General features: G+C 39.1%; 1 protein-coding gene across 6 annotated transcripts in view; it reads right to left on the reverse strand.

The window, feature by feature from the left end:
- Window positions 1-25577, reverse strand: part of ARVCF (ARVCF delta catenin family member) — a 250175-nt gene that overhangs the window by 184665 nt on the left and 39933 nt on the right. The window lies entirely within an intron of this gene.

Genomic DNA, 25577 nt, shown 5'->3' on the forward strand with positions numbered 1-25577 from the left:
ACGTAACTAATTCCAATTGTATCACAGCCAACAACTTAATCTAAAAGGATAAGCATTTACTATAATGATCTCCACACTATACAGCAGACAGGCACTAAAATAAGATGCTTTACCCATAAATGTCTACCTTTGGATGAATGTCTTCCATCTTACAGTTTTGCCAAGCAAAATTTTTTTTTATTTAGAAAATTATCTTAAAAGCTAAGTTACCAACCTAGAGATGTCTTTCTGTTTCCCCTTTTTTCCAGCACCCAGCACCATTCTCCTGTTTTAGAGCTTTCATATACTCTGGAGGTCTGTGTCACTGGTCCATAAACAGCTGTACCCTAAGTGACTCTCACACAGCTTTTGTCTCCAGTGCAGCATAGAGAAAGCCAGATATTATGCACTATACCAAGGGTCTCTTCTGCTGTTTAAAATATTCCATTCTCACCATACCTGCTGGTTTCAATATTCAGAAGTTAAAGCACTGCTGAGCAGGCACCCAGTGGGATTTCAGAGCAGAATGTAAAGAGGAATTACTTGGAAAAAAATAATTCTGCAATGATGGAGTCCTGCAGTTAGAAAATGCTCCAGTTGCAAAGCCCTCTCCCACCAAATGCTGGGGATATGAAACAAGAAAAAACAGATGTGCCTGCCCTGCCATGCTCATCAGATAAACCTACAAAATACACCTTCACAGAGTTGCCTGAAGTGTGTGCCACATAAATAAATATTAATCTAAGTACAATCACAATGCATGACAAATAAAATAAGCACGTTGTGTATGTGGATATTCTCTAGCAGATTGCTCTGCTGTCCTCTATGAGACATTGATACATATAAAAACAATTGTGAAACAGCAAGAGGAATATTTTGTATTTTATATTCTTTATAACAGAAGCTGGCTTTTTAAAATTTAGTATGCATCCACAGAGACTTAACCACAGCTGGATTCTTCTCTAGTGAGTTTCTTGGGAAAGGACTGACTTAATTTTCCTCATTTGTTCTGCGCCAAGCACAGTATGGTCTTAGTCCCAACTGGGGCCTGCAGGCACTGTTACAACCGAGTCACCAAACAAGCAGGGTGATGTTCTCAATGCAAAATTCCTCGGTTTTACAGGGCAGCTTGAAAGATGTGAGGATAAAGCACCACACCAGTGGTAAACATGCCTTGATTGTACTTTTAAAATAGCTGCTTAGTCCTGGTTTTTATTGCTTACTCCTCCATTCTCTCTCTTGCTTCTGTTACTATCTCTACCTGGGGAGATAGTTTACATTTATTATTTGTTCCAAGAGATACTCAGCTTTCCCTAAGAAGGGCATTTAAGGAAAACTATGTACAGCAGAGGGACAAAGGGTTAAAATCACCTTTTTTTTCCCCCCAGCATTCCTGAATAAATAGGCTGAAACATTTCTTTTTCAGCCACTAATGAAAGGATAAGTGTCAGACATAACTCAAAAAGTTCTAGTAGAGCTCTCTGCAGCTTAAATGTTAAATTTATTCATATTTGATTCCACCCTCAGAAAGCCAGTTCTCTTCTGTCTTTCATTGTTTATATTAGATATAGTGAATCATGGAAATAAAGTGACATGAAACCACATTTACACTAAAGAAATCATCCCACATCTTTTCAGATTCTCTTTTCTGCTATTTCTGTACCATGCCTCCTATTGAGTCTGTGAGATTGATTACCCAAGCAAGGGCTAAGCATTTATTCTTGACTCCAGTTATTTAGCTGCTCACATTCTCATCTTAGCAGGCCAATTTAGAGGAAACAGATGCATTATCCATCAGTTCCAGAATCTGAATGAGCATATACAGGACTGTCTATCTGACCTGTGCCTTACAAACAACAAAGTGACAGTAATGCTAAGCAAAGATAATGATGTGAAAGTACCATTAGGTGCCTTTGCTGTGTGTGTGTGAGCTGTGGCGCCCTACAAGAGATGGCTCTCCCTGCATGGAGAAGGGCAAGGGAAATCAAATGTCTGACTTCAGCACCTCTGACACAAGGAATGCAGGGCAGCACATCCTCCTAAAACTGAACTGATGTATTTAAGGTATTAAGTTGGCCACAGACTATCAGAAAGAACACATCCTATAGGAGTGGACACATTCTATGCCCTCAGCCTGGTCAATATGCAATGGGAAGAACCCCAACTTTCACCCACAGGAACGATCCTGCCAACTATTACTGTTACATTTCAACACTGAACATATTTAAGTCAGCATTGTGTGTCAGCCACAGAGAGTGTGAGAGCTCAGTATGTGAAAATGGGGGTTTTCTTACTGTTTAGCTCCAGCTAAAAGGGTTATAGTTTATGGTTTATGACTGAGTGAAATCTGACAAAGCTTCAAACCACTCACATATGCCCAGTCTTACACGGATGTCATAAAAGGTTTAAAGACATTGTTTTCAAGAAGGTTTGGACCAGATGACCTCCAAAAGTCCCTTCCAACATATATTATTCAGAGATTTTAAGACAAAACACATTCTGGTCTCTAAAGCCTTCAAAAAAGACCCACACCTTGAGGCTTTATTCCTCTGAATTTTCAGGAGGTCAAATGCTGACAGAAATTGAGCATTAGCAATTCCTTTGAAGTCAATGGAAATTACAGCCCCTCACCCCTTCAACAGGTTGTGATTTAGAGATTTTAGTGTGACTACTATAACGAAGACAGGTTTGGTGTAAAAACTCTGGTATAACTTCTTTGCCTCTCTCCCTCTCATCCCAGCATACCTTCACACACAGCCTCCATCCCACACCAGACATGCTTCTTCACCCTACTCATCTGCTTGCAAACACTTCCTTTTACAACTACCCAGTGGAATCAGAGCACAGGAACAGGAGAGGCACTCTTAGAGGCTGACTCCATGTTCTTAGCCACCTACAAAACCAAGTTACTAATCATGGGATAATCTCAAAGCTATATATCTTCATGGAAAGGAGCTGGTACATTCTACTAATTACAGCTTTTATCAGGAGGCTGGGAACATTTTCACTCAGAACTAGCACAAATACTGATCTCTTTAAATGCAGCAGACAGAAAGAGCTCCCCCTGCTTTCCATTATACAGCATGAAGCTTTATTTTAAAGCCAGATATGTAAAGGTAAAATGAGATTAACAAGCAGTTTCAGCATTGTGAATTCTATACCCAGGCTGCATAAAGTCCAAGCTGATCACTGCAAATTAACTTACCTTTCTGCAAGAGTGACAGTGAACACAATACATCATGCTGGAAGAGTCCTTCCTGTACTTTTAACTGACAGACCAACATATAATTAAATGAAATCTGTTTACAAGTCTCAAAGTGTTTTTGAAGTACTGTTGCAATTGCAGCACTCAAATAACACATTCCAGTTTCATTTCCACTGCCACCCTTTCATCACATTTCTGTATGGAAATTCCATGCAGAACGAATCCTGCTCCACGCTGGCCACAGCACAATCCCCTCACAGCTACTGCTGCCCGTAGCAACAAGGGATGGAGATCAAGACCAACAGAGAGACGGGTGATGACTACTCAAAATAATTCCAGCATTAAGAGGCAACAAAGGATCCTCTCTCTCTCTCTTTGGACTCACTAGGACCTACATCACCGAGACAAAGGATATGTTGCCAACTTCTCAGACAAATTGCATCAAAGATGCTGCTGCTGTGGAAACTCCACAGGCTCTCACTTAGGGTTTGTTGATTTGCTCAGAACAGCAATTCATGTGGAAGTGTGAGCAGACTTGCGTTTTAGGAGAAGCTGAGAATTCTTAAAAGGTTTCCTCTTATTTCTTCAAAAACCTTTGTTCTTTACTTGTTACAGAACATGTAAAAGAACAACTTCATTCATTACTTATAATTGTTCTGTTGTGACACAATAAATAAAATTTGGAAATAAATCAAGAAGTTCCATTTTGCTGCTGCTTCTGTCAGTATTCCAGGCTAAATGGAAAAAATACCATCTAGCTTCTTGCAGCTCAAGTCTTCTGAGTCACAGGCTTTGTGCCACATGATGCAAACTTTTATCAGTGGCACTGTTACCAATTGTCTTCATAGCTTCATTTTTATTTCTATACCTTCTCTTATTTATAAAATGAGAGCATCACCCTTAGAGGTCCAGCTCAACTGTGTAAAAGTTTACTCTGATTTCTACTGAGGCTAATTATTTTTCAAAATACAGTACTTACTATTGTCCTGAAAGAATGAACAGTAAATAAGCCATGAACAGTAATAAAGCTCTGTGTATGCATCAGACCCCAAATGTAACTGGCTCCTGAGCGTGCTACAAAATCAAAGTATTCTGACCATCCTGTGAAATGGTAATGTGCATAGAATCCCAGAATCTGCTGATTTGGAACGGACCCAACAGGATCAGCAGGTTTGATTTACTGATTTAATAATAATGCAACCAATGGACAAACAAAATGTTTCTGTTTGTGTTGTTTCCAGGGAAGGCAACACAGGAAGTAATTGCCAATGATCTCATTAGTCATGTTTAGCTACAGTCCTCCAGATATAGCTCTAAACAATCTTCAGGGAGAGAAAATAACCATTTTCTTTGATCATTATGTATCAGTGAGGGAAAATCCTGTACATCTAAAGCAAGTCCTAGAACAGGTTTTCAAAGCCCATTTTTTGAATAAATAAAGAGAATGCCAAAAACTCCCAAACCTAAAACCAGTAAAACAACACAATATGGATCTGGGAAAAATGTCAAGTGCTTTCTTTTCAGTGCATAATTAGTGCTATGCAGAACTTCCTCTGCAGCTGGGATACACTGTGCCATCTCTGAAGAGATAATCATGGGAATTGAGGTTTTATTAAGTCTGTTTATGAAGTATTGTAATGAAAAAAGAAAATGTAAAGGTTAAAGATTGAAGTTTATTTTTAACTCCAATGTAAAATGAAGAGGTTTGCTCTTGCTTTTGATTTCACCACCTAGTGCATGAAGGCTGAATGTGTATTGTTCTTGTTTTGATTTGTCTGTATGTGTTGATGCCACAGGTGTACTTACCCAGAGGTACAACACTGGGTTACCGAGTCCTGCATCATTCTCCCTCAGTGGATGGGTGGGATCTGTTCTATCAGCAGCTCACTGCACAGTATCCCCCAAATGCTTCACTATTTCACAACCTTCTGTCAGCCCTAGAGTGACTTCAGGCTTTCAGGCAATTCTTCAATCCTCCCGAACACAATCACTTCCATTTCCACTTGCCTATTTCAGCCCTACACAAAGAGGGGGATTTACAGTCTGTGACCTCCTGACCAGTAAATAAAGCAACATGGTCCACGAAGAGGGTTTTCTTATACCACAATACAGATATTATTTCCATCATTAACAGTGTTAGTTATTCCACAACACTTGTGCTTGAGTGTACATTAGCTACAGAATTTTGTCTGATTTGCTCTTTTCCAGTTTCATAATTTCCTAATAAAATTGGGTTTTCTTTTGGACATTCATAAAGTTCTGATGTTGTAGGACAAGTGGAACAGCAGTACATCAAACAGAGGTGAAATTCCTTTTTAAATTACCCCAGAGGAAACTAAGTAAGCCCAATAGAGATCCCACAAGATCTGAATGATCAGTAGACTCGGTCAAGAAGATCAGTTCTACAATCTATGGGAGAGATCAATTAATCAGGAAAATGTGTGGCATTTCTAAGCCAAGGCATTCCTGTGAGAGCCCTTTCAACCATTTGCCTCTAGACTGCAGAGCCATGAAACTCATGAGGAATGAAAGTAAGGACACCTACAGAGTCTGCACACGACAACAGGAGGAAGCAGCCAATTAGCATATTGGTGCAGTGATCTAAATTACACTTAAGTCTGCAGAGGCTAGAAAGGATGCTCCATCATGTCACTAATGACTTATGGGGATAGGAAGAAGGCAGCTTGGTAAAACTCCTGAGAGGCAAGAGCTGGGATGTACTGAGAAGATACAAAAACACAAGAGAAAATGCACCCACACCTTGCTTCAAAACCCTGCTTCTCAGCAGAAGAGACTCCCTTTGCCCTTCTTTTCTCTCTCCTCAGCACTTCTGAGGCTGTCCTACAGCTTTGTAATCCCCTGGGAGCCCTGTGTTACACAGCTCCCTCTACCATCCCTAAGGCAGATGGTATTCCCTTCACACACTCATCAAAACCATGTCAGCAGGGAGAGGCTTCTGAGGGACAAGCAGCGCTTTCCAGCTTTTCTTGGAGCTAGCAACCAACTGTGCAGCAAGAATATACTCTTTTCATTAAGAGAAAAACTCTGGTACTGATCTGACCAGGTTTTGATTTGTTCCTCGGTGTATCATTATTGCTGGACATAGGCAATTATTTCAAACAGGCATAAAAACAATTATGTGCTTGGTATGCAAGTCCTAGAAACATCTATTGCTATCATTTTTCCCCCCCAGCTTTTACTGTAACAAGGCCCTGAGTTGGAAGGAAGGGGAAAAAAAGAGAAAAAAATCAATAAGAGTCACTGAAAGTGTAGTACAGGCACATAAAGTACCAGATTTCACTGGCAGCAGTGTCACACCAATCAAACAATAAACCACCACCTATTAAATCCAATCTGTAGTCAACACAATGGTCACTGCTTTGCTTACACTTAATTCTACGAAATCACTCATTTTCATGTGTGAGCTTCAGAATAAGTATTTGACCCAAAACACAGTGAAGGTGTCTGTGCACACAGGCAGGACTGCAATCAGTAGCAGTGAATCACCAGGTACTTGAAAAGAGAGAACTACGGCAAAAAGTAGAAAATAAAGACCACAGATTTGTAGGGATTATTTTATTCTTACTAAACCCACTCAATTTTTCAGTACATCTGCGTCAACTTCCCCTAAATTCTAGATCTTTAATCCAAAATATCACTGTGGAACCCCTACAACTCTTCAGGGATGATCCCTTCAAAGTATGAAAGACTTACTGCACAGTCACTAATTGCACCCAACCTGTTCATGCAAACACTAATACATGCAATTGCCACATGCAAAAACATCTCTCATTCATCACATTCTAACTCTGAGGCACCAGGAAAACATGAAGAATTATAATTACATTTTAGGGTACAGTCAGTGACAATGAAAGCATTGGCACAATATTCCAATATATTATGCCTCAAGTATGATCCTGCAGTTGTGAGGAGCAAGGAGGACAAATGATGTATGTGCAGGAGTAAAGGAGTCAACTGCAGGTTGACAAGAGTCATAAAAAACCAGAGACTTGTATTTCTATTTTTAATAAGACATTGGCAGGGAATTCTAATCAAAAGTTTTGAACTTTACCTCCTTCAAATTTTTTCCTCTCTTAAAACCCAGGCTTACATTTACTACTGAGATACTAATACAGAGCAGCTCCAAACACAGAGGTAGGTAAGGATCCCTTGTACTCTCTCTGCACTCACATCAGTGTTTTCTGGAGGGCAGCCTCTGCCCACCCTCAAGCCACCTGGAAGCCACACAACCATAACTAAGCAAGGCTCTGTGCCACACTGAACTTGCCAGGAGGCAGTGCCACCCAGCTGCCTTTGCCACAAACCAACACGAGGTGCCTGAGGAAGGCAGCGCAGCAAGCGCTGTGCCTCTGATGTTACAGATTATCACCATGCACAAAACAAGCTACAAATAAAAGCCATGTTAATTTTGACTCCCATGCTTGTTTCAGTAGAACATCAGTATCTGAATAATTCCAAGCTCTACTGGAAATGCAGGAAAATCACAAGCCATTCTGACAAGCAGAACAAAGAAGAGGCTTGGCCCTCCAGAGAGGTTCTGAATATGAATGTTCCAAGGGACTCTGCACGAATGTAAGGGCTAAACACATGGAGAGCCCTTCCCAAAAATTATGTATAAAATGGCATGGAGAAAAAATTTAAAAGTTAAAACAAGTAAGATAACTTCAGTGAATTATAATGTTCTTAAACTTTTAAGATTATTTTCATTCGCCAAAATGATGTCCAAAATGGCATGGAGAAAAAGTTTAAAAGTTAAAACATAATGGGAAGTAAGATAACTTCAGTGAATTATAATGTTCTTAAACTTTTAAGATTATTTTCATTCCAAAGAATCCAAATATGAACAATTTGTGATCTACAAAAGGCGAGCGTGTAGATACTGTCTTGTTAAGTGATTGCAGCAAAGTTAATACTTCAGGCAGCACTATGTGATCTGGAGATGAAGCAAAGATAAAGGTTTCCACTACTGATACCAGCATCAGTCTATGCAAAACTGTCACTGATAGGAGCAGGAAAACAAGTGAATAAGAGATTTTTCCACCCCTGCAATAGGATCAGGGTTACTGGCAGAGCAGCTCTGTGAGGATTATTTGCAGAATTCATGTCTGTCTCTTGTTTCAACACTGTAAATTTAAAATCAACCTGGGACTTTTTATGCACTTCTGCATAAAATTGGGAGAGGAAGAGAATGACACTGGAAAGGTAAGTATGCATTTTTTAATTGAGGAATTGGCTGTTGCTATTAGTACAGTAACAGAGGTGCATCATCCATCCCTGTCCATTTATCTACTTTCTAACTACAGTATTCAACCACTTAAAGAGGAGGTAAGCACAATTTTTTTTAGTATTCAAATGAGTATATGACTGAGTGAAATAATCCTTATGTCTCTGTATGAGTAAGAGTTGCAAATTTACCCTGTACTAGAAAAGTAGCTCCTCATTCTGTGAAATAGCTTCTTCCCAATGCAAGTGAGGGATAAGGTAATAATCAGCAATTCATATGAAATCCAAGCTATCTTACAGCCAGTGAACCTACAGCAGACTTTGAAAGAGAAGATATATCAAACCTAATGTCACAAACAAATCCCAGCATAGATAATTATATAGCAACAACGTCACACACTCTAAGCTAGTCAACCCCAATGACTGCCAGTGGGCACTGAACTTTAATCTTCAGCATCAAAGCACCAGCACTGCTTCGACTGACTGAAATGAGCAATTCTTTTAGCTGGAACTAGCAACAGCCTCTTCTTTGATAGTGAGATCAGCCAACTGAGAAATCACACAACAGGCTTCAGCAGCGTGTTACACCTCCAGTAGTTCCAACTGGAAGGAGCATCCTTCTTTCCAGCCCTAAGCTACAGAGCAGTCCTGCTGTTAAACAGCTTCTGTGTTTCTCCCAAAGCTGCTTGCATTTCAGCTGTAAATCAATGACTGCTCTGCATACTTTATATATTACAGGGACTTTTCTTAAGAAAGGATAATAAAAAATTTCAGGAATTTATTCAGTACTTCATTCAATTCCTGACAATAAAATATTGATTTGCTCAATTAATTCTTACTATGAAATTACTAGGTTCCTGCAATGCTAGCAATGTAATGTACCAGCAGCACTCTGGTAAATTCTACACCACCTATTGGTTAGAAAGCAAAAGTAAGCTTTTAAACATATCTGCATTTTATACGGTGATTAATTAATTACAATTATTTTTTACAGTAGTCATTAAAGGTTGGATTTTTATAAACCAAGAATTCTCACATCATAGGTCTCAGTAAATTACAGGATAAGCACCTTAAGTGATTATGGATGCATGCAAATATCCATACTATTTTTAAAGATATTGGTGGAATTCATTAGACTAGAATAATTTGAAATTTAGCGCTTAATGTAATTAAGATTTTGAGATGGGAATTTGCCTGTGTAACTGACTATTTTAACCTGTATGCACACATTTAGACACAATACAGACACTACATATTTCTCATGTTCATATGTTCATTAACAGTCCTGGGAGACAATCTTAGAAAATAGAATATTTTACTAAATGATCAGATAATTGAGTATTTACCTAAGACCAAAATTAGGATATAAATCTTTCAAACTTTTGCCGGTTTACTCATTTTAAACTAAATACTGCAGTCAGAAATCAAGAGAGGTGACTATCAAAAAATATATTTTCACAATTACCATTTATCAAAAATCTCTTAGGTCACCAGGATTTGCATTCATTTGTTCACTTCCTAGATTACATGCATAATTCTATCTTAGGAACTGCAGGAAAGCAGCAAGAAAAAATTGAGAATAAGTACTGAGGTAATCCAAATCCTTATAGGGATAATTGCTGCCCACTTTAGGAGTTGTCTGCCAGTGGTGATGTCCTAAGATAAATCTGTGTACCTGGCTGCAGAATTGGTAGGAGTTCCCTAAAACTGTGGTAACTATTTGAGCAGAAATAGAGGGCATTGAACAAAGAAGTCATCACTGCAGCTCAGCACTTTGCAGCAGAGGTCCTACACCACCAGATCTACACCTCATCCCTCCACAGACAACTGCAACACCTCGGCCTTGGGTAAATAAAGACTGCTCAAGAGGGAAGTCTGGAGAAAGGGATTTTCCTGAAATAGGGATTTTTCTTCACAACAGTGAGTGGACTGATTGTGCTAAAAATGTAACACCAATTTAATTATTATGAACCTAAGTCCATCTCTGAAGAAGTCTGCAGTATCAACCTCCAGTACTTTTATTCTGTTATAACATCAATACAGTTTCTTCCTGTTCTCAGAATACCTAGTGTTATCCAACAGGACCACAACAGCTGCACATACATCATTCTCTGAAAATTATGAGCTCCAGAATAAATTATTCAGCAACAGAATTAGCTATTTCAGCCTAAATAGGACACTAATCTTAATTGAATAAAATCTGTGCAAAGAATAAATTTACACTGTCCCAAGTGGCTGGGAAGCACTGCATCCCAGGCACTCAGCTTCAGCAGGTGGCCACTAAATCCACCATTGCTACCAGAGAATTTGTCAATCACTCACAATGCAGGTTTCATAAAACATCTAAAGACAAAAATACACAGGTTCTGTAATTCACTAAAATGCCCAAGACAAGGGTGCCTCCAGTTCTGTATGTCAACGAGCACTGGAGTATTAATCAACATCAGCAGCTTAAAAATGTCACTGTACCTTTCAGTCCCTAAATGCCCAGCTCATATTTTATATCCTGGCTTTCCAGTGATGGTGCTCCTTTACAGGGTATTTTCCCTCTCCATCTGACTGCTGCCTGACAAGAAGCCATTAACAGCTAATATACACCACTGTGGCCTCCTTGCAATAGGTTTGCACTACAGCTTTTGCTTTGGCAGATGAAATTCCCCAACTGCCACACTCCAGGATGGCTGAAAAACTACACATAAAGCCTCAACAACCCCACCATAAGGATAACAGAGGACTCGGACCTCTGGTGAACTTTGGCTGAAAAAAAGAAAATACCCAAACCCACACCCATGTATGACTAAACCAACAGTACATTTTTAGTGATGCTGTCAGGTATCAGTACAGCCAGTGTAACAACTGGACCACAGCTGCAGGGACCAAAGCATCACCAAGTGCTGCAGGCAGGGTCAAGAACTGGTAGCGGCCTTTACAAATTAGAGGACACGCTAATCCTGCTCTGAACAGCTCTTTACACATGTGAAAAACTTGTACCTAATTGCTGCAATGGATTGTTAGCAGTAGTTCTTTTGCTTGTGCATTTGTTTCAGATCTAGAACACCAGAAAGGAAAGATACTTTGGAAGAAAAGAATTTGAGCACATGGTTCACACAGAATCCTGTCCAGTATCTCACCCTGCAGGACTGTGGATAGAGACCAGAACCCACACCCAGCCACAAGAGGAACAAAAGAAATGCAGGAGCTTTGTGAGGCAAGTGCTGGTGTGGAAAACCTGCATATTCCTTTTTCACTGCTACATATGTACATAAATAGTATATACATGATTCCTCGTACCTGCTGGAATTAAATTTAAAAATGAAATAAAAATATCCAAGTGCAATGAACAGCAGAATATCACAGGCCTTATACCAAACTTATTCAACAATTACATTTAGAAATTGATGAAAAAACCTCAGCAGTGCCACAGCTCAGTAGCTATAGCAACCTGCTCAGCTTCTCAGAAGAATCAAATAAGATACCCTGCCCTAAAACAGATGCAAAATAGCTGTCACTGCACATGTGTGGTTTCGGAGACAGAACACAACCATAAAAATTATTTTTTTTTCAAATCACAATGCTCCCTTTGACAGAAATCAAAAAGCTACCCTACAGGCAGTGGGTGAGAATTGAGTTTAATTCCTTTACTCTCAGTGTTTTAAAAGCTAAATCATTTATCTCAAAGCTTAATTGTGCCTTTTAACAAATTAGACTTCACTGGAAATCATTATCTGTCTCCCCCCTTCTTGTTACAATTCAAAGGCAGCATCTGTTAAAGAGCAAAAATGAACCATTTTCCCCTCATTACACAAAGAGCAAAAAGTCATCCCAAGTTCACATTACTTTAGAAGGTAATTTCTGTTCATCAGAACAATTTGGTATGTGTTCACTCCTTCGCATCCAGTTTTGCAGGCTAATTTCCTCAAATATTTAGACTTAATTTGGTTTGTAACCATTAACTACGATTACAGAAACCACATGTTTCTCTAAGTTAGCATTCCACGCCAGCACCGTTAAAAATATTCTCTGGGCTGTCTCTGTTATACTGTAGGATCATATATTCCACATAAAGCATTACAGGCAGAAACCCAAAGCGCAGCAGCTCCCAGAGCCCGGGTGGGTCACAGGGCAGCTCCACGCTCTGCAGAGCAGCAGGAGCAGCGGCAGCAGCAGGGCAGGAGGCTCTCCCTGCTGCTGCTGCAGAGGGAGGATCCCAGCAGGGCCACACACCGGGGTGAGCTGGAGATGCCCTGCACAAAGCCCCTCACCCACAGCCGGCTGTGCCACCGCTCCCTCCACTGCTGCCACTGTCCCAGTGAGGAGAACAGCGACTGGGAGGGTGAGCTGGAGATGCCCTGCACTGCCCCAGCAAAGCCCCTCTCGCCCACAGCCAGCTGTGCCACCGCTCCCTCCACTGCTGCCACTGTCCCAGTGAGGAGAACAGCGACTGGGACCAGCTCTGGAGCACAGCTGCTCCTTATGGAGCACAGCAAAGCCTTCCTGCCCCATCCCAAGGAGCCCTTTCCAAACTCTGGCTGTACCCTCCACAGAGCCCCGCTCACTCCGGACACCGCTGCCCCAGTCTGGATTAAACCTCCCTGTGCTACAATTAAGACTGCAGAAAGAGAAGGCACAGACATTAATTTTGCACTGCAAGGGACCAAGTCAAGGCAATTAACAATGAAGTATTAATACTGCAAGCCAGTGTTAAATTGGTGGTCTCATTCACAGCAGAAGAAGGAGTTCTAAACAAGTCAACTGGAAGCAAAAATGTCAGTGGAATTTGAGCTTAATAAAAAACCTCAGAGAATGGCAAAGCCAAGAGAGTTTACAAAAACTACAACAGACAGAAGCATTCTATTTTTTAAACGAAAACTTTTAAAGTGTAATCAGCAGCTTCTTGTGATGGGCTTTTCCCTTATTCTACTTGTGCTCACAGACAAGCAGAACAGATTCTGCAGAAAAAGCTTTGTCCTGATTTAAAAGTTTGATAACCTGTCTTTACATCCATCTGCGTACAAGTTTACAGACACTTCAGCATTAAGAAGAATCGGAAGAATTGAGCACAGGTGCTCACAGAATGCTCCACCTATTCTAGAAAGCACCGGGATTCATTTTTTGTTTTCAGAGGGAGACCTCTTACCTATCTCCTAAGAAGCACGTTTACCAGCAGGTCCACAGAAGTCTAAATCTGAGATTTCTGTGCCTTTAACAGAAATCCACACTTCCACTCCACAAATTCAATTTACTGCTCTGAATTTCAAAATTATCAGTATTGAGGTAAAAAAAAAAATTTTAAACTCTTGATTTCTCTTCCATATGAATTTAGACTTGTTCAATCCCTGACATTCAATGTCCAATCCTATAATAAGGAAATACAAAATAAGTAGTGCAGACTGCTTCATCCCTTTGGAAACAAAGTTCAAAGAACAGTCAAGCAAAAACTGGAAGCAAACAGCATGATAACAAGCCATTTCACTCCACTGGTAAGAGCTTGGGTTTAGTTACCCAGCAGACTAGATTCCAGTGTGCAGCTTTCCTCTTACTAAAACAGCAACCATCACTACACTTCAGTATAAGAGTACTGAAGAGCAATCCCCAACAAGTAGAAAAGGGGTAATGCTGCATACTGTAACAGTATCCGAAGAAACTCCCATCCCATCTTGGATTTTATTAAATGCTTTCATTTGGTTCATCCAATTTAAAGACTCACATGAACCACGTTTGTGGTTCATTTTATCACATCAGACAAACACTACAACAGGGACATTAATCCATTTATCAGCATGGAGGCAACATCCAATTACTTGCAACTGATGCTCTCTATGCCTAGATTTCCATATCCCAGCTATTCCAGTTGGGTCAGCTGGCTGTTAAAAACAAAAATTTAATAGGGCAGATTGGCAGTATTGTCACAGTCAAATTGGTGGATAATGCTAACCTTAAATTAGACAAAGGCCCTTTCAAAGTCATTGTGGATTTTTAATTAAAATATTAATTTATCTGGACTCAGTGTACCCATAAAATCCCCACTGTTGGCATTACAGTTGTGAAACTATCAGAAGCCTTCTTGGAGCCTGGTTTTAGCAGAGAAGCAGCTCCAACCCTTGCAAAATTCCAGTGCAAGCAAACAGATTGGGGTTTAATGCTGAGTAACTCTCTGACAGCAAGGGTCCAGAAACCCCACAGTTTATAATGGACCATTATCTTCTGAGGATGTATAATTGCTATAATCTGCTGCCATCAGCCAGGGTCCTTTTGATAGAAATCTGGTACTCTCAAAAGAGGCCTTTTCCTGCCTGGCTGTGTTGTGCCTGGAACAGAGGAATATCTGGAAACACCGAGGGAGCTGTGCAGCCCCTGATTTACCCCACAGGAGTGGGGGCTGTGCCCTCTGAGCACACATCCAGCAGCTCCAGAGTTTCCATCAGCACTGTCTGTGTGCTGTGCACACACTGCTCACATGAGAAACCCAGCAGGCTCCCACAGAGCCCTGGGCAGCAGCAAAGAAGGGGAAGCATGTCTGTAAAAGCAATGGACATATCTGGGATTTCCAGCTGTCAGGAATTCCACAAAAACAGAGGCAAAACCCTCTTTAAGAATGACTTACCACAAGTTGAATGAGGTATTTGTTGAAACTGAATAATGCTGACAACTGCAGCATTTAAGCATTTTCATGCAACATTCAGCAAAAACTGCCCTATTTTCATAATGCAAAAAGAAAGAGAGTCCATTTCATTACCAAGGTTAATATACACTTTCTGCTATATGTAACAGTAAGACGGAGATCAAAAGATAAAGAGGTGGTATATGACTAAAAAGAGGGATTTTTTTTTTTCGGGAGCTGGAGGTGGTACATGTTATCCAAGACTTACATAAGGAGTTCCATGTGACTCTGTGGCTGTTGCAGAAAAACCCTGCAACCAAATCTGCTTTGAGATAACTTCAAACATTAGCTCTGTATTTGGAACTCTTCAACTACACGTCAAATAAAACAGACTTAATTTCATTGGCATTGAGTGAACACAGGAAGCAACTTCATTTCCCACTCAGATTCTAAATTGTATCTCTGGCAGTTTTTGAAGTTCCCTTCTCTTTAAGGGAAGCATTAGGATTCAGTGACCTGCACTCTGGGAAAACTGTGGGTGGGTTGCCACTTAAACACACGAATCATTTCAAAGCATTTATAATTTTACTTTCCACTTCAGTTTTCCCAAGGGCATGAGAAAAGGGGATTTTAAGACAAAACTATGCATCCAAAATGCTAAATGGTTTCACCATCTAGTGATGTTTCAGCTGAAATAAAGATGCACAGATATAAATATTAAAAGTCTTTAAAGACCTTTGTGCAATCTTCAAAGATCCTTGTGTCCAGAATGTGTATGGACTTCCTAAGTCATGATCCTTCAGTCTTCCGTAGGCAGCTTTACAGGAAAAAAAAAAATTATTATACATGTCTCAGGAGCATTGGCAGAAAAAGGATTAATCTTGATCAAATATGTTTTTTTCCATCCCTCACTTAACACTCCTCAATCAATGTCAACAATATTGCAATTGATCTCATTTCATGTCAGTCACTCCAACTATTTTGCAAAGATTTTTTCATATGTATTTCCTCAAGTGGAAATGTGGGCAAGCCAGTCTTTGGGATTTTTTTTAATGTCAAAAAACACACTATATCAAGCGTTCACACTCATGATCAATTTGAGCACCCCAATACACAGATGAGAAAAAACCACAAAATATTTATTCCTCATCCCCTTTCCTTCCCTACTCTTGAGTGTTGCAACAGTTGTCTTTATGAGAGCACTGGAATCTTCAATACTGACAAATGGCCATGGACTTGCACCTTAAAATCACTTTTGGAAAGCTTTACAGTTAATGAGTTTATGACAAAATCTTAATTACATGAGCAAACAAGTAGCATCTTTTGCATATCCAGATATTAATGACAGGTATACAAGAAGAGGCGGTTATACCTAGATACATTTGATGTGATATATTTTTACAAATTGGGGAAATTTTAAGACCATTCTTCCTAAATATAGAACACAACCAACCAAGGAGAAGGGCACTTAAATTTTTAACATATTTTTCATATGGAGTACTTAATCTGATTGAAATCTTCACAATTTAACAAGGAGGCTATTTTCTGCAAAACTTAATCTATTTATCAGTTAAATATGATAAGATTTATAAAAACCTCTTGCTGGAAACTTGAAAGATAACAAGGCCCTGTAATTTTACAATAATGTATTTTAACATATTCTGCAGCTAAAGACAGATTATCTTATGCTTCATGGTAAAAATAGATTTGTTTGATATTAATCTTTCAGCTGTACTACAGCATCAAACGTGCTGCTGACCTTGCCATTATTACAGTAACATGTCAGTCCTTGGGTTTTCTCCCTTGCTGAGAGTCCAACTGTGTCCACTGGTTTGTTCAAAACATATTGCTGAGAGGAAAAAAAACCACAATTTTCCCTCCACAACATAATAGATAAATGTAGTCCAGAGCAGTCCCTGAATTGTCTGAACAGCATTTCATCTAGGGACACATTGTGTAGTATTAAATTTTCAGGCAATTAACATCAGGCATGGGTTGTACCTTCAGCAATTCCTACAGTTTTTTATCCTTACAACAGGCAAGGACTTGGCACAGTCTTCTCTCCCTGCTCAGTACAGCTTCTCTCTTAGACAAGCAGATGCATCTTCATAATACCTCAGTTTAGGTTGTTAAACATATTTGTTTCATTATAATCAGATTATAATTTCTCATAAAAATGAACAGTTTAAAATATTCAAGTTTAGATCAAAAGACCAACTGCAAATTCTTGAGTCACTTGTGGAATATTACCTATGTTAACAGAACTTCTCATTTCAAATGCTATTGAAAGCATTTTAAAATGGTCTGACACATCATTCACCCTGTTTTTATGGACAAGGAGCAGTTTTCAAGATTCTGTCCAGAAACCACTGCTCTTGGACAAGTAATCATTGACACCTGAAAGTTTAAAGAATTAGTCTGTCAAGAAAATGATTCTGTAGTGCAGCAGAACTAAACAGGGCTGGGTTTAATGTGAAATCTAGTGCAGATTTGTAAAGCCTACACCTGCTAATCAAGTCCTCTCCTTAACAGTATCAAAACACAGAAAGGATGTTTACACCATGAATATTTTGCTCTCTCATTTCAGTTCCTTAGAGGAAGGAATGAATACTTTTTAAGACTCTGCAGTTTCTTAAAAAAAGGATGGCCTTGTATTTCTGGTTAATTTACTGAATATGTGCTATTACTATGTGAAAGTAAATCTCCTCTGTAAGGACTGACCAAATAAATCTTAACAGTTGATCTTGCAAATCAGTTTCTTGATGTCAACAGCTCTGTCATGTCAATAAATACAGCACTAAGCCAGGAGCAATGACTATTAGCCATCTCTGCTGTCACTACATAACTTGCCTAAAACCATCACGTAAGATTTACACTCAGCAGTCAAGAACAAAAAGGACCTAATTTATCACAGCTGTCATCAGGTAAATGAGGAGAATCCAGCATGTCTTGAACAAAAAAAAAACCCCAACACCAAACTGAGAAACATTCCCTTTTGAATCACAGGAATACAATCTGCAATCTTAAACATTTTCAGCGAATTGGCCAGCAAATGTTGGGAAAGTAACTTAGAACTCTGAATTGCTGAGGTGATTTGATGAAAGCTCACTATTTTTCTCCAAATTAATATAGTTAAACACAGCTGCTGGCTCTCAGCTGAGCTCAAATGGAGGAGTTCCAACAGAGTGCTGTCATCCCACCTCTGGCAATACAGACCACTGTGCTGTTCATGACAGGATGTGAACTATTTCCTCAACATCATGCCAACAGCTTTTAGCAGGGGCATGTCAAAGTCTCACACTGAAACTTAGCACCTGTCAGAAAAAACTTTTGTATTTTAGTCTCCTGTGGCAAATTAAGAGTTAATACTTATTCTGCAAGAAAGCCCCAAAACTGAAAAATAATCCATTTTAAATAGCCTTAATCTGTCAGCAGCAGACAAAGTCAAAATTCATTTTAATCTAAAAATGTCTCTCAGATTCTGTAAGTACCATACTATACACATAAGCTATGGTACCTGTCATGTCAAGTGCTGGTATTAATATTCATGCAATTCCTTACTTTTATGTTCCAGTGGTGTTGCCTTGAAGGCAGATGGATTAAACACATCATATCTTGAATAAAGCCTTCTCCACAGGCAGAGGGTAGTACCACTATTTAGTACATGGTGCTAAAGCAACATGCTATGTCCTACAGAGAAGATAAAGATGCTGAGCCAATGCTGTGGATCTTGTAATTTATGTGTACAAAGAAAAGCTCAGCACAGTGCCCACTATTGTGATGAGTTCTTTTGAATTTGATGAAATCCTCTGGAAGAGTTAGCAGTGTGCTCACTCCATGTGCAGAGCATTACTGTAGACACCTGATATCATGAAATACTGAAATGGAAAGATGAAAAGAATAGAGGCAAACCTAGTGTGCTAGGAAAAAAACCTGTCTTCACAAGACATGCATAAATGCTATAAACATATGTGTATTTCCAAAGCTGTATAATCAGATTTCTAATTCTTCAATAAAAGCAGGCTTAGCAGGACTTGCAAGAGGGGTGCAAATCAAGTTAAAAAAATAAAAAAGCAAGACACTCAATAAGAATACTTTAAAGCTCTTGGGCATTTGAATCTGAAAATGAAGAGAGGAGTAGGCCAGGCTGCTTCTCTTTCTAGTACTTAAAGCAGAAAACCAACAGGTAATAAAGTAAATTGAACTTAAAATTTTTCAACCATTATAAAGGGGGAATCTTGAAACACAAAATTGCACAGAGGAAAGACCACTAAGTTCAAAAGAGCATCTGTTCAGGAGGGGGAAATGGCCCCTGAAGAAACCAGAGTTTTTGGGTTCTGTCCCAGATAATTCATTTTCAGATTAATGAGTGTGCCAGAAAAGACGGAACTGCAGCAAGGCACCTAAGGGACTGTTCCAGGGTACAATCAAATTTAGACCGGCTTATGAATATACAGAGAGTAAACTTCTTGTATCTACAATCCACACACATGACTGAAGAATTCCAGTGATTTCATGCTTGTACAGCTCTCTCCAAGATCTGAACTGTGCATGTTAAGGGGAAAAGAGCCCGAACTTGGACTGCCAGATGGATGGGTCTGGCTTTACTGATACCCTGGGTACTCCTGACAATCTGCCTGCTCTGTCTACATGATCCTTTAACAAATATTTCCTCCAAGTCAAATGCAGCCAGGTATTTAAGTCAGCTCTGTATTTCACACAGATAGCTGTCCATCTGCTCAGGCAGCTGAGTAACCTGAATGCAATACCTGCTATGGATGCAGTTTGATTGTTACACCACCAGAGAGAAGTGACAGAAGATCTCTGCTAGCGCTATTCAAACCACACATCTGAACAATGACATTTATATTCGGAATGATAATTTGAGACTGGAGCACCAATGTCCCACCGGTATCAGAAGAACCCAAGCATAATGTTGTTTAAATTTTAAAAAAAAGAAAAAAAGCTAAATGCCTGATTTCTAGTAAAGGAAGTTTATTTTATTTACCATCTTTATTTTTGGTTAAAAATGACCATCAATTCAGAAGATCTGAAATGTTGATTTGGTTTATTCAATATGCTAAGCAAAGCAGCACTGCTGCTGTGGCTGATCACCCATAAATCAGTGCAACTTGCAGCAAATCCAGACTGAACTTCCCTACCAGATTGTTCTGTGTGTTTTCAGGTTGGAAGTGGCCACTTTGCTTTCCCAGGATGAGAAGGCCCAGGTCAGAGGAGCAGAGCTCCTTATGACAAGTGCTCCCTGCACACAAATCAAAGGGAAGCACTGTCAGTGCGAGCCCCAGACACGTCAGCGCCGTGTCAGGATTTAACTCCAGGGCTGGCTGGCAGCCACCACGCCAGAATGGAAAACATGCTAAACCTTTTTATTCTAGTAATACCATTGTGGACTCTTCCTGGTGCACAAACATCCAACTAATTATGGCTATAGCACACAAAAACAATGAAAGACAATTTAGAGAGTTGTTTTATTTATCCTTAAATTCCTCAGTTTATTTGGAAAGGAAATTGGAATTTATATTGTCAGCTACATTTTCCAAAAATAGTACTTTGCATCAAATGTGTTCTGTACATTAAATAAACACGTGTTCAATTTACTGTCAATTAATTCTCTCTTCAGGGACCAAAGACTTTCTTTTAGAAAGCAGAATTTTATAGATAATATGCATACAGAAAGATTATGCTATCTGTAGAGTTAAAGGCTGGAGTAACTTTTGAACCTCTGTTATTAAAAAGGTGTGTAACTTAGAGCAATTTTCCACCATGCACTAGAATTAACTGTCCTATAAAAATAAAAATGAAAATAAATTAATACTTCATATCCTGCCTTTTTGTGAGCTAAAAAGAATAGAAGTAGTGTCAATATTCTTACTTTGAATGAAAAAAAATGTTGCTCCATGTAACATGGAAGTATTTTATGATGCAATAATACAAACTTAAGCAACAGCCACGTGCAGAATTAGACTGAGAAATTTGGTGAACTGGCACCATTTCAGTGGGATAATTAATTGTGTACCTAAATCTCATCTCTTGTTACTGGAACTAGAGTACATGCCCGGAGTCAGACACATACTTTAATAAAGGAGTATTCTTCCACAAGTACAAGAATGCAAACCCAGAGTGGTTACCTATACCCTATATGCACCCTCCTGAGCCAGAACTGCTTCCAAAATCTGTATTGAGTAAATTGCCATAGAACCGTAAAGTAACACCTGAAATGTCTTCATGTAACTTCTCAAGTTTACACAAGCACAAATCTGAAAGCAGAACTTGTGTTTTAGACCTTACCAAGACACACAAATATTCCCAGAAGACTTCTTGCAGCATGCAGCTGGATGCCTGCTCAGGCAAAACATCATCCTGCTGCCACTCTAACTTCCACCAGAGATTTCACTCCCCTAACTGGGATACACAAGCCAGCCACATCCTTCCTGCTTATTCAGTACAGCAATTGCTTTGTTCAGATGAAGGGTCCTTACCCTAGCAGCCACATCCAGGAATCCTAATCCCAGCCCTGGGGTCAGAGCAGCAGGAGGAAGCAGGGCTATGCACAGGCTAAGGTGAACAGAGGCATCTCTGCACTGCCCACCTGGCCCCAGCCTTGGAGCAGCCAAAGCAGCCAAACTCTGCCACCTGCTCAGGACAGACACAGGCACACTTCAGAAGATGCAAGAACTCCCCCTGGTTCCTGCTGAGAGGGGAGGGAAGGCCTAATTGCTGGTGCAAAAACACCCTGAGGCTTTGTTCCCAGCACCTTGCCCTGAGCAAGAGCAAGCCCTGCATAGCAAGTAATTAATACCCAAAGGAAAACTGCAGTGGAGTCCATCACACTCTGCTCTGCATTTCCCTCATTAACCAACCTCCACTGACTTTCAGGGAGCGAGTAAGTAGCTCCAATATTCCCATGTTTGTAAGAGACAAAGAACCAATAGAAAATTCTCAAGCATTGCTGGCTGGACATAAAGAACTGCCCAGATAAACTAAGACCCAGGTCATCCAGCCAACACAAGATGCTTTTGGATTCCAGTATTATGGGACTGTCTGCCTGAAAGAGTTATACAAAAGCCAAATGGCAATTATTTTAACTAAGTTTCACAGAAAACAATTCAAACACTCCTATTTGCATTGGATTACAGCTCCTTCAAAAACTGAGGAATGATTTAACATATGCAGCTCTATCAAATCACTAACAAATAATATGAACACTGCAAAGCGGGAGTTTTAAAAAAAGGCCAAAGCCTGACCTTTACTGGTTCAAGAAGTTTTCTGACAATTGTAAACTGGAATAAGATGAAAGCAACCCAAGAGCTTTCACTATCCTCAATATAATACATAAAATAAGATTAGCACTAAATCTCAACTGCTCAATGAGACAAACATAACAGTGTTTATGAGTTTATGTACTCATGAGTTGATACAGGGACTCCTAGGTTAGGTCTGGTCCAGTGACAGAAGACGAAAGATTAAATAACACACTCGTACTGAAGGGAAATGACATCAAGTGGACTGAGTAACTTTTTATAACCTGCTACTTCAGTTTAAGCATAAGGAGCTATATCATTACAGACTATGGCAAATACATATATTTTACATTAAATCATATATGGATATTTCTAACCAAAGTAAGTTGTTATTACAGTAAAAAAGAAAGAAAGATATTTTCTACAAAATCTTTTATAGCACTTGGCTTCTTTGCTACTTAGCAATATTGTTCAGCAAAGATCAACACACAAAAAAGCGCCTGCAGTGTGTACAATTATGTGTCTTATTGAAAAAACGTTAACTCCACTGCAGCTGTGAGCACATCTAAAGCATTTATTACATAACAAATCCCTGAGTTCTGTTACATAATAAATCCCTGAATCCCAATCACATTAGTTACGTACTACGCATATTTTTTCCACATAACTGCACACCTGACATTTGAAAAATCTGGCTGAACATTTTTATATTATAGCCCTCTTTATTAAGAAATACATACTGCACTTTACATCAAAAAATGCACTTCTGTTTCCTAACTCCCTATTTTTTGCTATGCCTAAGTTAAATTTGCTTCCAAATTTGCTGTGTAGATTAGGTCATTGATGACGTTCATATATATGCTCACATATACATGTGATTAATGCATTCTAGAGACAAAAATCTTGGCCTAAGATTACTTATCAATCTCCTGAAACAGTGAACGAATTACAAACATTACATATGTAAAAATAAGCACATACACACACTTTCATCATGACAGATACTTTTATAAGTGACAAGAGGCCCATCCTTTTCTGCTGTTTATCCAGTATCACTTAACACCTTACTGGTTTTTTTTCAGAATCTAATACTCTAATACTCAGAATCTAATGCTCTCTAATACTCAAAAAGATAAATTTTAATGTCACTTTAAGGGCATGACCTGATCCTCAATGTCATGTGGGATAGGAATATACACTGGTGCTCTTTTAAAAGGAAGAAAAACTGGGTTTGGAAATAATGTCATAAATTATGTCACAAAGTCATAATCAGAGCACCAGCTTCAGTAACATCCTAGGCACCACAAAACTGGATCTCATGAATCACACTGTAGCTTACTGCATAATCAGATCATCACGCATCAAAATCATGTAATATAGACTTAGGCCATAACTTCAGAGCTGCAGCAGGTCCCCTCGACCAGCAGCCAGTGTGACCTTCAGAACAGGGTTAAAAATCATGAGACAGACACACAAACCAATTTCTGAAGGTGGCTATGAACAGGCAAAGAGAACACCATAAATCGAAACACTAAGTTATACAAGAACACTTTATATTTAAAACATCACGAAGCTGATTTCTTTATTCAACAGGAGAAATTAATATCTGATTTGCTTTTCTTTCCAGTGAAATGTAATAAACACACACATAAATTCTTGAAGAAAATTATAAAGCAGGTAAAGGAAAAAGCAAGGTGCTTATTACAGGCTGAGAGACTCAAGTATTTACACACAACCACAAAACTCCAGTAATTAAACCTAAGCACTGCCACATCAGTCAAGACTGAAGAAGAGTCAAAGCTGTTTGCAAAGTTATGTTCCATGTACTGTTACACTCACAGCCACGGTCTGGATAGCAGAGCCTTACATCTTTCTGTTGGGGACACAATGATTGAGACAGAGATACATATTTATAAAACCATTCAGCTTTTAAAAGCAGCTATCACATCTGAGGGCTTCTATCAGGAAGCTACTGAACACCTATTTTAAGTCAGTAAAAATCCTTCCTTATCAATGGTCTACAGCTTATTGTATTGTGCCTGAGTATTCAGAGATTGGTTCCCTCCTTCTCTTCCCTTATGCAAACCCAAAGAATGGAGCATGTTCAACTAAGGCATAAAATAAAGCTGAAAATGCCTACAATTCCCTGAAGGAGCAGAAAGATACAGCACAATTTGGCTGCTGTCCAATTCAGGAACAAAAGACGTGCTTGAATTGAAATACCCAATTCAAACACTGCTAAACTTCAGGAAAGTTTCTGTCCTATCCCTACAGCTTCAACGTAGTCAGTGGCCTTATGATTTAAACATGATTTAATTCTAAGATCTGCTTATCTGCAGGCAGCTTCAAAGTAGTGGAAAATCAGTAATTTAATACTACGTTTAAAAAAGAGACAAATTTGCCTCTAAAGTCATTGCGTAATCCAGCACTCAAAAAAGGAAGAGAAATCACACTTCTGTTACATAACTAAAACAATACCATAAGCTAATTTCTCTGGGTTTTTTATATGACACTGGTACAGGATCTAAGAAGCAGGCATTGAGAAACACTACATTCTTAACAGAGCCCTTTCCCCAGGCCTCAGAGTTTATTTTTATGTAAATCTACAAAGAAAACTAAGCCCTAAAGCAACACATGAGAAAAAAGGCAAAGATTCAACTAAAATTGTAAAATTTAGAATGCCTATAGTAGAGAACTGATTACAAGTTTTAGTTGGTAGCAAATACAAGCAAAATAATGGAGCAACTGGATGCTAACCTTAAATTTGCATTGATTATAAGAGGTGCATTTTTCTAAATACTTCAATGGCTAAATATTAATTGTATTTCTTCAAATAAATGCCAACATTTTGTGAGGTTTCTGTTAATTGTCCTCTTCTCTCTGAAGGTATTATAAAGCCAAGTTAAGTTAGAGTAGGACTGGTGCACTGCAAGATAATTTTAACACTGTCCTGTGGCTAAATTTGTTTCTTACACATGAGTCTAAATCACCAATTCTCTGAAAGAAATGGACAGAACAGGGCACTGAAAGACCAGAAAAAAAGTGGCCTTCCAAAAAAATACCAAGACAAAGCAGTTTAAACTACCTAAGGCAAAAACATGCTATACATTTATATATCATGTTATTATCAAGGAAAAAAAAAAACTTACAAATTTAAATTGCTAACACAAGGTACTAAATTTAAGAATATTAATCCACTTTTGAACAGCAGCCTTTCAGAGACTGTGATAAGGGGAGACAGGCACACAATTGCTGCCTAACAATAGTAAAAAGGAACTACAGCTTT

Source organism: Passer montanus, unplaced genomic scaffold (assembly GCF_014805655.1).
Source record: "Passer montanus isolate IOZ18808 unplaced genomic scaffold, ASM1480565v1 scaffold53, whole genome shotgun sequence".
Lineage (NCBI taxonomy): Eukaryota > Metazoa > Chordata > Aves > Passeriformes > Passeridae > Passer > Passer montanus.